The following is an 11,944-nucleotide window of genomic DNA, read 5'->3' as shown; positions in this document are numbered from 1 at the left end:
GCATTTATAGATGCACTAAGCTGGGAATGAGAAAATTGTGCGTAAGAAATGGCAGAATTCTCTTGCTTGAAATGGGAAATACTGGGATAGAAAGTTGGTTAAGTTGGGGAAGAGAGCTCACTTGTGTTCATAAAGGGTGGTTTTGGGGCATCAATGTGTGTTTTAAAAATGCAAGTTTTATGGAAGTAAAAAGTATGAAACTTAAGGGCAGCCTACTGATGATATAAAGTGACAAAATGAGCTCCTTGGGAAATGGGTAGTGTTCCTTGCTAGGCTGGGTGTCTCCTGTCTGTGCTCCAGTGGCTCCCACGTGACAGTTCATCAGAACATGTACATCCAGGAAACATCTCTCAGACTAACTGAGAGCTCTTCAGGGCCTGGGCAACGCTTACCTAGCACAGTCCCTACCCAGCACATTGATGAATTTATTAATGAGCTCTTAGCTGGAGTGAGCTGAGAAGGAGGAAAGAAAAAGCTGACAGGAAAGGCAAAAACTACTAGTTTGTTGGTTTGATGTCTATCCTGTTAAGTACTTAGAATGATATCAGTAAATCAGACACTTGCTTTTTTTTTTTTTTTAAAACAACTCTTGTTAGTCATCAGATTTTCATACCTTCTGATTTTCATCTTTATCCCAGGCTGGAACAGGAAGAAGAAGGTGCTAATTTCTGTCTTAATTAGTCATGACTCCTAGGTGTATAAGTATGACACATTTTGAGTTATTTTTTAAATCAGGGGAAGGTATCACTAAAACATTCATCTTTTTAAATGACTTTCCCCTGCAACATCCAATATAAATATAACGTAGCACTATTTTTTTAAATGAATTTTATTCCTAATAGTGATGACTTTGGGAAACTGTGTGCTTATTTTTTTGATGCTATTGTTGCTGAAGTTTTCTAAAAGCTCTTCACTCTTTTATTTATTCCTTCGACAAACATTTATTGAGAAGCTATTTTGTCCCAGACACTGCTGGGGACATATAGATGAAAGGCCTAAGGCTTGCCCTTCAGGAGCTCATTGAATGGTGGTGGGCCACAGTGACAGAGAAGTGCAGTGACAGTGACAATGCAGATAGCAGGTGCTCGGCGGGAGGGGTGAGGTAGGTGGCTGTGTTCTTGTGGGAGGAGAGAGGACTGCTTGGGGTCTGAAGGGAATAGCGAAGGCAATACGAAGGTGGAGGCTGTGGGGCTGATCCTTGAAAGGTGAGCTGGAGTTCTCCAGGAGGTGCTTCCCAGCAGAGGGAGCAATAAATAGTTTCCTTGTGTAGGCAGAGGGGAATGAGAGAGAGTATGGTCATTGCTCAGGGTGTGTCGGGGGAGAGAGGGCAGAGCACAAGTGTGAAGAACGTTGCCCATCTTGCTGAGATGGAAAATCGTGGAATGATTCTTAGCAAGTTCACTTTGGCAATAGTGAAGAAGAATTGGGTTTGGGGAAAAGACAGGAAGGAAGGTGCCTGGGAGAATATGCAATCCCCAAATTCCTAGGGGAAGTGGAAAAACTTTTATAACTTTCAGAAACATGATAGAACTATCCAATATGTGAACTATATACGTACGTGGTGAAACATAGCCCACTTTTCCATGTGTTCCGTAAGAACGTGGCAGTTGAACATTTTCCATCAAGATAGAAAATGACAATCTAGTTTCCCCCACCCTCCCACACCTTTAATTCCCTCAGGTGAGACCCGATGGTTAACTAAGTCAGCGATGATGGAAGGAAAGGAACGAGGCGACCAGGACAATTGAGTCCTTCAGCGTCTAGGGCAATAATTGTAGAGCTTGGTCAGTAATTGAAGGTGAAAGTAGGGGCTGAGGAAGTAGTCTAGGATAATTTCTATATTTCCAGCATGGTCACTAACTTTTAATATTGCCTTCTGAGTCCCTTTATGGGCCAAGAGGATTGGTTTCGTTACTTTTTCACTCATTCCACAGAACATGAACCAGTGTGCCCTAACCCACATGCACCGCTTGTTTCTCCTCTAATTGTCTTTGGGATATTTACAAAAAATGACTACTTTCAAAGGATCAGGTTTACCTCCAGTAAGGATTTGCAAGAGAACATGCCCACACTCTGTCCTAATCTTCAAAATGTTTTCTTCTTTTATCTGGAACTGAGGAAACATTTCATAACTGGAAAAATTTAGTGACAACCCAGTCTTTAACTGAGCTGGTGTGCTTGCTATTCTAAAGGGCACTTTCGTGCCCTCAGTGCCTCTGGCTCAGGCACTTTCCTCCATCTGGGATGTCTCTACATGGCCTCCTGTTCCCCATTTCCAACTTTATGCTGGGGAATCATGCACATCCTTTGAGGCCTAGGTCAAATGTCACCTCATTTGCCTTCCTGACACCCTCACACCCCAGGCAGGAAAAATTCTGCCTCTTTCAGACCATTTTCTCCAGTAGCCTGTGCACTTTTTTAATTGAGGTCCTGCATGCTCATCTTTGAATCACCATCAGTCACACACTTGGATGCAGCATAAGTCTGATTCATTTAGTTGAGTTGTAGAGGGTTCGGAAATGTAATAACCAATGTTCCTTCTGCCTGGGAAGGTTGGAACCCAGAGCCCACCATGAGGCGGCTACGTGAGGGTGCCCAGCCAGGGGGAAGGATCTCCTGGCACCCGGCAGCAGCAATAGGTGGGCATCAGGGAGGACTGAAATGAAAGCAGGATGAGGCTGGGGTTCAGAGCCAGGATTGCTGCCTGTGGAAGGCCTGGAGTGACAAGCTAGACAGGGACTAAGACAGAGACTTGGCATGAAGTTGGGAGAGTGGGGGAAGGAAAGGGGTGGCTGGGGTGGCTTAGGAGAGGACTTATGGACTAGAGCTAAGGTGTTACCCAAAAATGTGAGGAAAAAAATCAAGTGATGAGTCAAACTGTTGGCACAGACAGGCTGTCACTACATTTTGGAAGAGAAGGGTATCATTAAATTTGGGAAGGAAAACAAGCTGAGTCTGAAAGAGTACGATTCAGACATTTAGAGGCAAGTGGGAAAGAAATTCCAGACATAAAGGTGGGAGCAAATGTGTAATGTTTGTGAGTGGAGAGGCCATTTGCGTGAGGCCATCAGCAGGTGGGAAGATGACAGCAACCAGGAGGATGCAGCCCAACTATGAAGATTCTAGAAAGCACAGCAAAAAGGTCTGTACCAGATGCAGAAGGAAATAGGGGTCCCCTATGCTTTTTGAGCAGAAAGAAGAGTGATAGGGACAGTCCTGTGTTGGGGAGGTGGTGGTGTTACTATTTGGTGGCGATTTGAACTACCGTGTTGCACCAGCAGCATGGGGTGTGGGGGTAATGACACAGAAGTGCAATTAGCATTTTTCTTGGTTCTTCCCCGCTGATGCAGCAAAGAATCACAGGTCAGTGAGATTTAGAAAAAGATTTATTAAAGGTATATTTTAGAAGGAGATGGGCCACTCTAAGGAAGGCTGCAGCCTGTGGAATTTGTGAGGTGAAAAGATGAGAGCTGTAACAACCCAGAAGTGGGAAGGTCTGTATTATATTAGGGCCGTGATGGGTGGTTACAAAAGTGTTCCTAGGTGATTGGCACGTGAGGTCATTTTGATTGACACTTGGTTGCTATATAACTCTTTGCCTAATGCGTATGCGCTTACCCAGAATTCAGTCTTTTATAATTACATTCATGGACTTCCGGGCATAAACAAGGCATTATAATGATGGTATAATGAGGTTGAGAGTGTGGCAGGTTAGGGTAGTACCTTCCATGCATGCGTTTGTGGCTGGATTAAACCAGCTATAGGTTATGGCCCTCCAGTCCTTTGTCTCTGGGGATGCAGGGGGGATTCTCTGACTACTGATGTGTGTTCTTTGGATGGTCTCTGTGCTGGGCCCCTATTCCTTTGTTCCCCTGTTGCTCATGTCTGACTGCTACCTAACAGTGTGAGCAGTTGATTGAAGCCTGTGTATACCAGAGTTCTGGAATTGCTAGGACACTTCGATAATTGGTTTGAGCTGAAAGTGAAGGGGGAAAGGTTGTGGCCAGGTTTTCAAACTGGAACCTCAGTTGTGTAAAGGCACAGAACTTTCACTTCGTTAAGATAGCTTTTTCTTTGATTCAAGCAGACTTTGCCTAGTATAATGAAATTGTGATTCACTTGCTTTTTCTGCCCTTATCCTTCTACCTTTGTGTGCCTACTCCCTTAATCATTAAGCCTTAGGACAAGGGTCCAACCAGTGTCAAATCTTGTAATAATAGAGCCTCAGGTTTATGATTGTGAGAATGATAAGTTTCGGTTAAACTAAGTAAGGATAATATCTTGGCTTTAGGTGTGTTTTAGCCCCAGACTCCTTGCGGAACAGCACCACAGACCACAGGACCAGATGGAGTGACGCCATGGCTGATATCAGAACCTGACACAGTATCACTTACCCCAGTCCTGTCCAGTCCTAGTGCCCACGACCCCAACTCCCATGTAGTTTCCATGACTACAGATTTTCCCCCTATATAATATATCTGCTCGATATACCCCGGGGGCCAGGTCTTTGACCGGTAACTCACCTGTGTCTCTGGGACTTGCAACTCTATAAAACAAATCCTTACTTTCTTTGCTGCAACACTTATATGTATCTCATTAACCAAATGTGTGCAGGCAGAGGGACCTCTTTGCTCTGGTGACAATTTGTATATGGTGGGGATACTTGAAACCGCCATTTGCAGAATTCCCTTCTTCCTGGAACATTGGATTTATTTGAGAGATTTTGGGGGAAAATACTTTCATGTTGAAACAAATGCAGATATATCAATTTGAGTAGACTGCAAATTGAGAACTAAGTTTCAAATAAATGCTGTGCAGGGTCTTCTGGCCGGCCCCATCAGGCTCTACCCAACCTCTTGCATCAAGAGAGAACTCACTCCTCTGCCTCTTGGGGCGCCTCAAGGTAAAGGGTGAGAGGAGTGGTTGAGATGTTCTCTGTGGGACGATGGGGGACTTAAGGAGACTCACAGACTTGTTGTGGCAGCAGCTGAAGGTAAGGGGTTGGCACTGACTGGGACAGCAGAGCAAAGAAATCCCCTTTTATTTTGTGCTAACTTTTCTTCTATTGTCACTAGGTTCAGCTCTCCAGTAAAAGGGGAAAAGGAAACTCAACTTTGGACACCACCCACCAGTGTCTGTTTTTTCTGTACCACACCTGAATGTTAATTTATGCTACATTAAAAGCTTTACCTACTTTATGTGTTGTAGGAATGAAAGTTTTTAGGTATCAAAAACTTCCTGATACTTAGGAGTTAAGCTTGTGGATCCAGAAATAGATATGGAAAGGATTGTTAATGTAAGCAAGTATAGTCAAGTGGTCATTAGAGATGCTAATTTAAAGTTTCCCTGGATTATTTAGAGATTTAGAATAAAATGGCCGCAATGAAGTAGTTAGAATGAGAATAATTAGAAAGATAACATTATAGGACATACACTTTGTCGATGGAAGAAATTCTAAACCTAAAGAAAGGTTTACAGGCTTTCTTATGAGCCAAGGGCTTTGAGACTAGTCCTGGAAGCGAACTCTCAAAGGATCACGATAATGCTTGAGAATAGAGGGAAAATCTCTAGAATTGGTTAAAAAGTAAAATAGATACATATTTTTTTCATTGGTGGGTGCAGGATAGTTAATATTTCATATACCTAGCTTACAGAGGTATAGGTGAAAAAAAAAGGGGTTATATGGGGAATAAATAGCCTCATAGGGTGATCAGATCATAATTTCTAAATGGGAAGGTCATGGTGGGTAGTCACACCCCAGGTCTGGAACTTCTTTAGTGGAAGATTTTAAGCCAACCCTGCCCATTGTTCGTGTGCATCTAGGTTAGCCCACCTTTGAAATACAGGAAGTAATACCCCTCTGAGCTGGTATTTACCCTCAAGAAAGCACACAATCTTACTAATTATCCTGTAATCCCATCCCCGCCTTGCTTTCTCCAAGCTTCCTTAAGTCCTCTCCTTAATTTCAAATGCATAAAAGAAGTTGCAAAACTGTTATTCTCAGGAGCATTTGAGATTTTGATCCCTGGCATATGTTGTCAATTTGGCTCAAAGAAACTCTTAGAAAAATTCTCTATGGGTTTGAACGTCTCTTATGTTGAAAGAGCTATCTGGGTAAAAGATAATAATGCAGAATGTTGAAGTTATCTGTCCTGTACCAGGTCTGGAGATGAGACTATTTTGCCATTTTAAGTATGTTATTCCAGATGCACAAAACGCTGACCAGGGCTTCTTCAAGGTAAAGATTAATTTATCGTATAGGCCTTAGGATGAGAGTTCCCACCATGACTCACTCAGTTATAATTTTTATTTTAAATGATCAAAACATCCTGAGTGGTTACTTTTAGTTATAGAACTTGTCAGGCTTACCAAGGTAGCCCCTTTTTGTTCACAATTTATTTTACTCGTATTTTTCTAAGAACTTCAAGCCTTCTGTCCTCTGCTATCATGAATCATCAGAACAGTATTACATGTTTGTAAGAAAAGCTAAAGAATATAGAATTATGTAAAAAAAAGGTGGCTTCTTCTTGAGTTTCCCTCCCCTCAGCATTAGTTGCTATAACTGTTGTGTATTTTTTAAGGACGCACTATGGGATTCCTTGAGACATCAGGTAATTTTCCAGCTTCTGGAAGACTGCAGAGAACATAGTGGACAAGGTTGTAGGCTTCCTAGATCTTTATTTTTACAAACATTCATTTATACAATAAATAGTCAGGCATCTACTGTGTTTGAGGTGTTGTAGCCGCCAGCCCCCGAAAGACACACAGACCACCAGAAATCAGTGAGTTACAGGAAACGCACTCTTTATTCAGCCAGCTGAGTCTGCCAGGGGTACGCAGGCCCCAAATTAAGCAGCCCCAAAATGTAGAGGTACAGGATTTTTAAGCCCTAAATTCCATTCCTCATTCTGTCTTAACACAAAAGTCTATTTTTCTTCTATTTACTAACTGTCAACGCACAGGTAGGTTGTGCAAGCAGGGGTACAGAAGCAGAAAGCTTATTGTTAGAATGTTATGTTCCCATGGGTGATAACCTATGTTCCCATGGGCGATAGCCAAGCAGTAATTTTCCAGCCAGCACATTCCCCACTGGCCTTAGCAGAAAATCAAATCCTTGATTCTTCATACGGAATTTGCTCATAGCCTCTATTCATGGGCCAAAAGTTAACAAGAGGAGGAGGAGGATTAAAGGTCCAGCTACAGCAGATAGGAGGGTTGTTAGCCATGGTGACCAATTGAACATCCTATGAAACCAGTTACTTGATTCTAATCTCTGTTTTTCCCTGGCATCTAAATTTCTCTGTACTAGTAGTATACTTTCTCTAATTATTCCAGAGTTATTGGCATAGAAGCAACAGGTTTCACCTAGAGCCATACATAATCTGTCTTGTTCTAAGAATAATAAATCTAAACTTCTTCTATTTTTGGAAGACTACTTCTGCTAGTGAATCGACTTGAAGTTCTAACCTGCTGAGGTCAGTTAAGTTTAGGGGAGTTCCTACCCTGACATAGTAAGGGAGTTTTGGGTTTAGGCACAACCAGCAATCTTGTCCTATATCTGGGGTGGTCTTATTTAAGACCTTGTGTATTGTCGTTAGCAAAGTTATTAATGCTCTTTCTGATTTTGGTTGTGGCTGGTCGAATGCCTGGGCTAAAGAGATAAAAAGGAAGAAACAAAGGGTTAGACTTATGTATGCTTGAGTCTTAGTCTTAAGGGCCCGTCTTTCTGAGCTCTCCACTCTAGTGCTGCCTTCACGTGGGAGTGATGAATCCATGATGGGATGCCGTCTACTTTAACTGCAGAGGGCGTCGTCAGGTAGACAGTGAAGGGTCCTTTCCATTTGGGTTCTAGTCCCTTGGAAGTGAACTTCCGGATCCACAAAGAGTCCCCAGGCTGAAACTGATGGAGAAGTCTGTCCCCTGGGGCTGAGTGGACAGCACAAACTCTGGACCAAATCTCCTTCTGTACACTTTGAAGGGCCTGTAAAGACTTAAGTAAGACAAGGTAGTTCTGCCTTTTTCTCATTTTCTATTCTAGGTGGGGGTTTTCCAAAGAAAATTTCAAATGGGGTGAATCCACTATTATATGGAGTACACCTGGCTCGGAGAAGAGCAAAGGGGAGAAGTTCTACCCAGGTCCCAGCAGTTTCTAATCCTAACTTGACTAATGTCTTTTTTAGGGTCCAATTCATTCGCTCTGCTTGGCCCGAACTTTGGGGCCTGTAGGCGCAGTGGAGTTTCCATTGCAAATATAGGTAGCTAGCCAATTGCTGTGTTATCCTTGCTACGAAGGCTGGCCCGTCATCCGACCCTAAAGTTCCAGGGAAGCCTGAGTTCACAGAAGACACCCTTGGGTTGTCTCCTGCGACATTTCAAAGAAGGGTTTGTAGAAGGAGCTGACTATGGCATAAGGTTTTCTCCAGGCAGACTAAAAACATTGTGTGAAGTTGAGTGGCTGTCTTTTGATGTAAACTAGTCTCCAGAGGGTTCTTTTGACAGGAGTTTAGTGAAGAATGTTTGGAAGATTGTCACGGGAGACCTGGGACATCCCGATCAGTTTCCTTACACTGATCAATGGTTAAGCCTTGTTCAGACACCCCCTCCTTGGCTCCGCCAGTGCGCCCTTTCTCCAGGGGCGTGAGTCTTAGTTGTGGGTCCCCTGAAACATGCAGCAACTGAATCTCTAAGACAGCCCAGTCCCTCAGTCCTCCAGTCTCCACCAGAGGACAGTGACCTTCCCCCACCCTATAATCCAGGACAACAGAGGCCAAATAGCACCGCCTCACCTCCTCAGAGGCGGGCAGGTAACCCCTATGGGCCTCCTGCTCTGGCTCCGGGCGGGGCACCAACCAATAACACCACCCTGGCCATCCTCCCCTTGCGAGAAGCACCACCCCAGGGACATCACACAGACAGGCCCTTTATGGTTTACGTGCCTTTCTTGACTAGTGACCTGTACAACTGGAAGGCACAGAATCCGCCTTTCTCTGAGAAACCCCAGGCATTAATAGGACTCTTAGAAAGTGTCTTTCGGACTCACTGCCTCACCCGGGATGATTGCCAACAGCTTTTAATTACCCTCTTCACCGAGGAAGAACGCAGATGCATTCGAACTGAAACACAAAAGATAGCTGCGGGTCGGGGGGAGGAGCGTTGAGGAAGCACAGGAACAGACTGAGGAGGAATTTCCCTCCACCCGCCCAGACTGGGGACACAATTCTCAGGCAGGGAGAACGGCATTAGATCGGTACCACCAGATTCTAATTGGGGGAATTAAGATGGCTGCTCGTCAGTCAACTAACCTTTCTAAGGTAACTGAAGTTATACAGGGACCTCAGGAATCCCCTGGAGCATTTCTTGAACGAGGCATACTGGGTATACACCCCCAATGATCCTGAGGCCCCTGAGAACAATCAGGCAATTAATATAGACTTTGCTACTCAGGCAGCCCCTGATATCCGGCGTAAATTGCAAAAATTAGAAGATTTTGCAGGGATAAACCTGTCCCAACTTGTTGAGATAGCCCAGAAGGTGTTCAACAACAGGGAGGCACCGGATAACCCCAAACGTATGGCTAAAATCCAAAGCTACTGTCATCAACCCAGCCAATCTGTTGCCAGACCCAGACCCCAAGACTCCCGTTCATGACTGCATAGATTTCACTGACACTGTGTGTTCCTCGCGGCCAGACCTCAAAGACTGCCCTCTGCCTGAGGCCAATGAAGTTCTGTTCAAGGACAGGAGCAGCTTCATGCAGGAATGAAGGAGGTATGCTGGGGCAGTTGTCGTAACTCTAACTGGCATCATCTGGTCACAGGCTCTTCCCCATAGGACTTCTGCTCAAAAGACAGAACTCGTCGCCCTCACTGAGGCACTAAGATGGGGAAAGGATAAGGCAGTCACAATATACACTGACAGCCGATACGCCTTTGCCACTGCACATGTACATGGAGCCATCTACAAGGAAAGAGGGCTTCTGACTTCAGCTGGGAAGGACATCAAGAACAAGGGGGAGATCTTAGCCTTACTTGAATCCATTTAGATGCCTAAGACTCTTGCTATTGTTCTTTGTAAAGGGCATCAAAAAGGGAATAGTCTTGAGGCTGAGGGAAACCGACGAGCCAATGCAGAGACAAGAACAGTGGCCACAAGGCCAGTGGGGCCCCCACCACATCTACTGACTGTTGTCCCTTACCCAGAACTGCCTCCGTCTCTGACCTATACGGCATAAGAGAACATATATTTTCAAGATAAGGGAGCCACTAGGAACCAACAACCCCAGATGGAAAAACTGGGCTCTCACGGCCCTTGGAAGGACTATCCTCCACCAACTACACCAGACCACACACCTAGGGTGAACTAAGATGCTCCAAGCTTTAGACCCCTACTTTCACTTGTTAGAAGGGAGAACTGCAGAGGAGATTGCCTCACGATGCCCGGCTTGTGCCCAAGTTAATCCACAGAAGGGGAAGATAGAAGAACCTAGGCATAGGGAAAGAGAAGCTTATCCGGGGGACCACTGGGAAGTAGATTTCACTGAGGTAACCCCAGCTGTGGAGGGGCTACAAATATTTACTTGTTTTTATAGACACATTTTCAGGATGGGTAGAGGCCTTCCTTACCAGGAAAGAGACTGCCTTAGTAATTACTAAGAAACTACTACAAGAAATTCTCCCTCGATTTGGTCTCCCTGGAACTTTAGGGTCGGATGATGGGCCAGCCTTCGTAGCAAAGATAACACAGCAATTGGCAAGGTACCTAAATTTGCAATGGAAACTCCACTGCGCCTACTGGCCCCAAAAGTTCAGGCCAAGTAAAGCGAATGAATTGGACCCTAAAAAAGACATTAGTCAAGTTAGGATTAGAAACTGCTGGGACCTGGGTAGAACTTCTCCCCTTTGCTCTTCTCCAAGCCAGATGTACTCCGTATATTAATGGATTCATCACTCCTACGTGAAGGCAGCATGAGAGTGGACAGCTCAAAATGACAGGCCCTTAAGACTAAGACTCAAGCACACTTAAGTCTTTACAGGCCCTTCAAAGTGTACAGAAGGAGATTTGCTCTGGGGTTCGTGCTGTCCACTCAGCCCCAGGGGACAGACTTCTCCATCAGTTTCAGCCTGGGGACTCTTTGTGGATCCGGAAGTTCACTTCCAAGGGACTAGAACCCAAATGGAAAGGACCCTTCACTGTCTACCTGACGACGCCCTCTGCAGTTAAAGTAGACGGCATCCCATCATGGATTCATCACTCCATCGTGAAGGCAGCACTAGAGTGGAGAGCTCAGAAAGACGGGCCCTTAAGACTAAGACTCAAGCATACATAAGTCTAACCCTTTGTTTCTTCCTTTTTATCTCTTTAGCCCAGGCATTCGACCAGCCACAACCAAAATCAGAAGGAGCATTAATAACTTTGCTAACGACAATACACAAGGTCTTAAATAAGACCACCCCAGACATAGGACAGGAATGCTGGTTGTGCCTAATCCCAAAAACCCCCTTACTATATCGGGGTAGGAACTCCCTTAAACTTAACTGACCTCAGCAGGTTAGAACTTCAAGTCGTTCACTAGCAGAAGTAGTCTTCCAAAATAGAAGAAGTTTAGATTTATTATTCTTAGAACAAGATGGATTGATTATGTATGGCTCTAAGTGAAACCTGTTGTTTCTATGCCAATAATTCTGGAATAATTAGAGAGAGCTTAGGACTAGCAGAGAGAAATTTAGATGCCAGGGAAAAACAAAGACTAGAATCAGATAACTGGTTTCATAGGATGTTCAATTGGTCCCCATTGTTAACAACCCTTCTATCTGCTATAGCTGGACCTTTAATCCTCCTCCTCTTCTTGTTAACTTTTGGCCCATGTTTCTTCGATTTCTTGTTTGCATATATAAGGAAGAGAATTAATTCTATTAAACTTTTAGTATTACAAAATAGAGGCTAT

This window comes from Pteropus medius, unplaced genomic scaffold (genome assembly GCF_902729225.1).
Source record: "Pteropus medius unplaced genomic scaffold, Ma_sr-lr_union100, whole genome shotgun sequence".
Classification (NCBI taxonomy): Eukaryota; Metazoa; Chordata; class Mammalia; order Chiroptera; family Pteropodidae; genus Pteropus; species Pteropus medius.
Note: the sequence above shows the minus strand (reverse complement) of the source record.